We start from the raw sequence: 5,516 nt of genomic DNA, 5'->3' as shown, positions 1-5,516 counted from the left end.
TTCCCTTCACGGGCACTTCCTAGCAAAAAGACTGAAGAGGTGGATAGGGAAATTCTGGAGACCTTCAGGAAAGTAGAGGTGAACATCCTCTACTCGATGCCATCAAGCAGATACCCAAGTATGCCAAATTTCTGAAGGAGTTGTGCACACACAAGAGGAAGATGAAGGGCGATGAAAGGATTAGCATGGGAAGGAATGTATCAGCTCTTATTGGTAAGTCGGTCCCGCACATTCCTGAAAAGTGCAAGGACCCAAGTACGTTTTGCATTCCTTGTGTGATTGGTAATAGTAAGTTTGAAAATGTTATGTTGAATCTGGGTGCCTCTATAAATGTCATGCCATTGTCTATTTATAAATCTCTGTCTCTTGGTCATTTGCAAACCACGGGTGTGGTCATTCAGTTGGCCAATAGGAGTGTTACCCACCCGACTGGTTACATAGAGGATGTCTTGGTTAGGGTAGGTGAATTGATATTTCCTGCTGATTTCTATGTTTTGGAGATGGAGGACGGTTTCTCTCATGGATCCGCCCCCATTATTCTAGGTAGACCATTTTTGAAAAATGCCCGTACCAAGATTGATGTGTATGCTGGGACATTGTTTATGGAATTTGCTTATATTGTTGTGCATTTTAATACCCTTGATGCCATGAAATTCCCAGCTGAGGACCATTCTGTGTTGAGAATTGATACATTGGATGACATTGTTGATGAGTTTATTGTTGATGATTTTCGTTCTATGCATGAGAAGAAACATTCTTTTCTATGTTCTGTACATTCATGCATAGTATCTGAGTTAGAATCAGGACTTGAATATGATGTTGAATTGGATGTTGATTTGGATGAGAACTGTGATGTCTAGAGTATTGATGATGTCCAGGGTATTGATGATATGCGTGAAAAATGAGAGGGATGAGCTGATCCCCACGAGAATGCAGAACAACTGGAGAGTCTGCATTGATTATAGGAGGCTCAATCAAGCAACCAGGAAAGATCACTTCCCCCTTTCTTGAGAGTTGCATAGAGATGTTTATGGATGACTTTACTGTTTATGGATCCTCTTTTGATGCATGTTTAGACAGTCTGGAAAAAGTTTTGAACAGATGCATAGAAACAAACCTTGTTCTCAATTTTGAGAAATGTCACTTCATGGTTGAACAAGGTTTGGTTCTAGGGCATAGAGGTAGACCCTGCTAAGATATATGTGATTTCGCAGTTGCCTTACCCCTCTTGCGTGAGAGAGGTGCGATCTTTTCTTGGACATGCAGGTATATACAGGCGCTTCATCAAGGATTTCAACAAGAAGGCGCTTCCCTTGTCCAGACTGTTGCAAAAGGATATTGACTTTGCTTTTGATGATAGATGCAAGCAGGCGTTTGATTGCCTGAAGGAAGCTTTGNCCACCACCCCTATCATTCAGGCACCAGATTGGACAACCCCATTTGAGCTCATGTGTGACACATCAAACTATGCATTGGGGGTTGTACTAACACAGAAGATTGACAAGCTACCTAGAGTGATCTACTATGCTTCCCGCACTTTGGATGTTGCCCAAGCAAACTACACCACGACTGAGAAAGAGTTGTTGGCAATTGTTTTTGCCCTTGATAAGTTTAGGTCGTATTTGCTTGGATCTCCTGTTATTGTGTATACTGACCATGCAACTCTGAAGTTTATGTTGAGAAAGGCTGACTCAAAGCCTAGATTGATTAGGTGGATGCTACTGCTCCAGGAGTTTAACTTGCAGATTAAAGACCGGAGTGGAGCACAGAACTTGGTTGCAGACCACCTCAACAGGATTGAGAGAGCTGAGGATCAGGCTCATGTTTTGCCCATCCAGGATGACTTTCCTGATGAAAGTTTGTTAATGATTTCTTCTTCTTCTCAACCTACTCCTTGGTTTACTCACATTGTGAATTATTTGGTTGCTTCTGTTTTTCCTCCCTTAGCATCACGTGCTCAGATTGCTAAAATTAAAAGTGATGCTCAGTATTATGTTTGGGATGACCCATATCTGTGGAAGTTGTGCAGTGACCAGGTTACCAGGAGATGCATTCCGGACCATGAGATTGACTCAGTCCTGCAGTTTTGTCATGCCTTCTCACCTGGTGGTCATCTGGGGATATAGAGAACAACTCGTAGGGTGCTTGACTGTGGTTTCTATTGGCCTTCCATCTTCAAAGATGCGGAGAGGATTTGTAGCACCTGTGAGCCGTGTCAGAGAGCAGGCAGACTGATGAGTCGATATTTTATACCATTAACTTAGTTTTTCGTGCTGAATTATGTTGATGATTTGCGCTTAATTCTTAGTTATTGTGTCATTTTCACCATTTGGGCTTAATTAGACCAATAATTCTGATTTTAATTAATTTTAATTAATTGAGCTTAATTATTCCTATTTTTATTTTTCAGGGAAATTTTGGAATTACACTGTGAGACTTTTGGAAGGCCACCAATTAAGTGAAGACTCTCCACAAGACAATTTAGGATTAATCTAGCTTTGTTTAGTAGTTTAGTTTTTTTTTATGATCAATTTTGTAATGTGGGCTAATTTTTGTTAGGATAGACTAAGCCCAATAGTAAAAAAAAGGGGTGGTCACATGTCCCTAGGGTTTTGGGTGGACCCCACCCTAATTTTTAGTGACTCATTCTCAGACCTAGGGGGGAGAGCCGTCACCCTGGGAATTTTTGTTTTCAGACCTTGGCTGTTGGTTAACGTTTCTCGGGGAGAATGAATGAAACACACGGTTCTTGGCATTTGTGGGAATGAAAATGAATTCATACTCTCTTTTCCTTTTAATTGTGTGCATGTCTGGAATGTTTTATCCTCTTTAGAGTTTCTTATTGAATGAAAAGTGGTTGGCATAGTCATGTCTTGAAGGAAGAGCTTTTACACGTTACAGCATTTTAAAAAAAATTGATGCCTTTCCCTTGCATTGTGCTGGAGCCGCTGATTCAATTAGGAAGGGAAGCCATATCCATAGTTAAGGACTGGAACGTTTCTTGGGCAGAGCTTACAAGGGCACGGTGCATGGGATTCAACTTTTATATTTGATTTTCTTTATCTTGGCTTAGGGCAAACTTCAGTACGTTCAGCATTAAAGAGAGGTGCGGATTCCAGTGGATAAAATTGGAGCAAATTCCTATTTGGTTTTTCTTTTGCTTGGAAAATGAAGAGATGGAGTAGGTAGCTTGTACGGTGATTACCTTGGGAGAGGATGTTCCCTTATTTTCCTTGCACATTTTAATGTCCAGTGATTGAATGATGGGTCAGAATGAAGCAACTGCACGGATAGAGCACATTCGGTCAGTTTATTTTTCTTGGGTGAAGAGTAGCTGAATCATAATAGCACATAGGTTACATTCATTTTGCTGAAGCGAAAAGTTAATTTAGCTTTTAGGATAGGAAGGAGGTCACGACAGCTGGAAGGAAATTAGCACTTCTTTGCTTTGAATGAATGAGTGATTTGATGGGGGTAGATACACTTTACGGTGGTAAATTTTCAATGAAGAATGTTTGGGATTTGGCTTGAAAAGTTGCAAATGTGTCTCGGTCTAAGTGGAGCTACACATTCATTCAAGTGATAGTCACGTGCCTACACGTTGAAGATGTCATTTTTCTTGCCTTAGAAGAAGTGAGTTGAAGCCGGAAGGGTGCATTTCCATTTGGTTGGAAGCAGTAACACGGACACCACATCAAGTGCACGGTTGAAAGTTTAATTATTATTTTGGAAACATGATGCAGCCGACTGTCACTTATATTTTTTTAGTTAATTTTCAATTGGTGATTCCATATGCTGCAGCGCTTTTGCATTCAAAATTTAAGTGCCACAATGTGCCATCGTTTCCAACTGGGAGAAAGGGGGGTGTGCACGCAGCTACTGGAAGAAATGTTTACGCGGGTTCAATGTTTTAAATTGCCTTCGCTTTATTCATCATTGCATTTCAATAGCGTTAATTTCGTTACTTATTAAGTGTTGCATTTTAGTTGTATTTAATTATGTTTAGATATTTTTGTTACAGTGTTAGGCGTTTAATATTTTATTTTATTTTAATATTGTCTGTTTGGTTCGGTTGTGTTTAATTTCCATGCATTTTAATTTAATTTAATTCCCGTTTCAAAAATCTTCAAACCCCTCCACTTTGTTAGACCTGATTCTGAACCGCAGTTGGTCCTTGTGAGACGACCTAGGAGTCAATGCCTAGCTATACTGCACTTTAAAATGCATATCAAATTTGATTGGGCGGCGACACCCATCACGGACCTATTTCACAGAGACAGGAGATGCCTCAACAGCCTATGCTGTTTTGTGAGGTGTTTGATGTCTGGGGTATAGATTTCATGGGTCCTTTTCCTGTTTCTTTTGGTTTCTCTTATATTCTCCTTGCTGTGGATTATGTTTCAAAATGGGTGGAAGCTAGAGCCACCAGGACTAATGATGCCCGGGTTGTTGTAGATTTTGTTAGATCTCACCTCTTTTGCAGGTTTGGAGTGCCTAGAGCGATTGTTAGCGATTTCGGAACCCATTTTTGCAACAGATCCATGCAAGCCTTGCTCAAGAAATATGGGGTGACGCACAGAGTTTCTACACCTTACCACCCCCAGACAAATGGGCAGGCTGAGATCTCCAACAGGAAGATTAAGAGGATTTTGGAGAAGATTGTCCAGCCCAACAAGAAGGATTGGAGCAATAGGTTGGATGATGCTCTTTGGGCTCACAGGACTGCCTATAAAGCACCCATTGGGATGTCTCCCTATCGGGTTGTCTTTGGAAAGGCATGTCATTTACCAGTTGAGATTGAGCATCAGGCATATTGGGCTGTGAAGATTTGCAACTTCTCCATTGACCAAGCTGGAGAGGAAAGGAAGTTGCAACTGAATGAATTGGATGAGATCCGATTGAAGGTCTATGAGAATTCGAAGTTCTACAAAGAAAGGACCAAGAGGTTCCATGATAGTTCCATTGTTAGAAAGGACTTCGAGGTTGGCCAGCAGGTTTTGTTGTATAACTCTAGGCTCGGCCTCATGGGTGGTAAGTTGAGATCAAAGTGGACTGGACCTTTTGTTGTGACTAATGTTTATCCTTATGGTGTAGTAGAGATACAGGATCCATCTGCAGTTACAAGCTTCAAGGTGAATGGGCATAGACCGAAGCCTTTCCTCAACAATCCTTCTTTGTTGGATGCAGTGGTGGAGGAGACGTCTTTGGTCCACCCCACCTACCTTCCCAGCTGACTCAGGGTGTTTCTTTTCTCCTTCCCTCCTCACTTTTATGCACTTTGTCTATATCTGCTGACTGTGCTGATTATTGATCTGCTGATTGTGACACACTGAGGACATTGTGTCGTTTAAGTGTGGTCTATTAGGGAGGTTGTTCTTTGTTTAGATTTCGTTTTCTAGTGAATGTTGTTGAGTCTTGTGTACAGTTTTGCACGCTTTTTTGTGAATTCTAGACGATGATTAGGTTGCTAGTTTCCCTTCACTGCATTGATACTCTGTTTTGTTGGACTCCTTGCT

Source organism: Vigna radiata, chromosome 1 (assembly GCF_000741045.1).
Source record: "Vigna radiata var. radiata cultivar VC1973A chromosome 1, Vradiata_ver6, whole genome shotgun sequence".
Lineage (NCBI taxonomy): Eukaryota > Viridiplantae > Streptophyta > Magnoliopsida > Fabales > Fabaceae > Vigna > Vigna radiata.
This window is presented reverse-complemented; position numbering follows the sequence as displayed.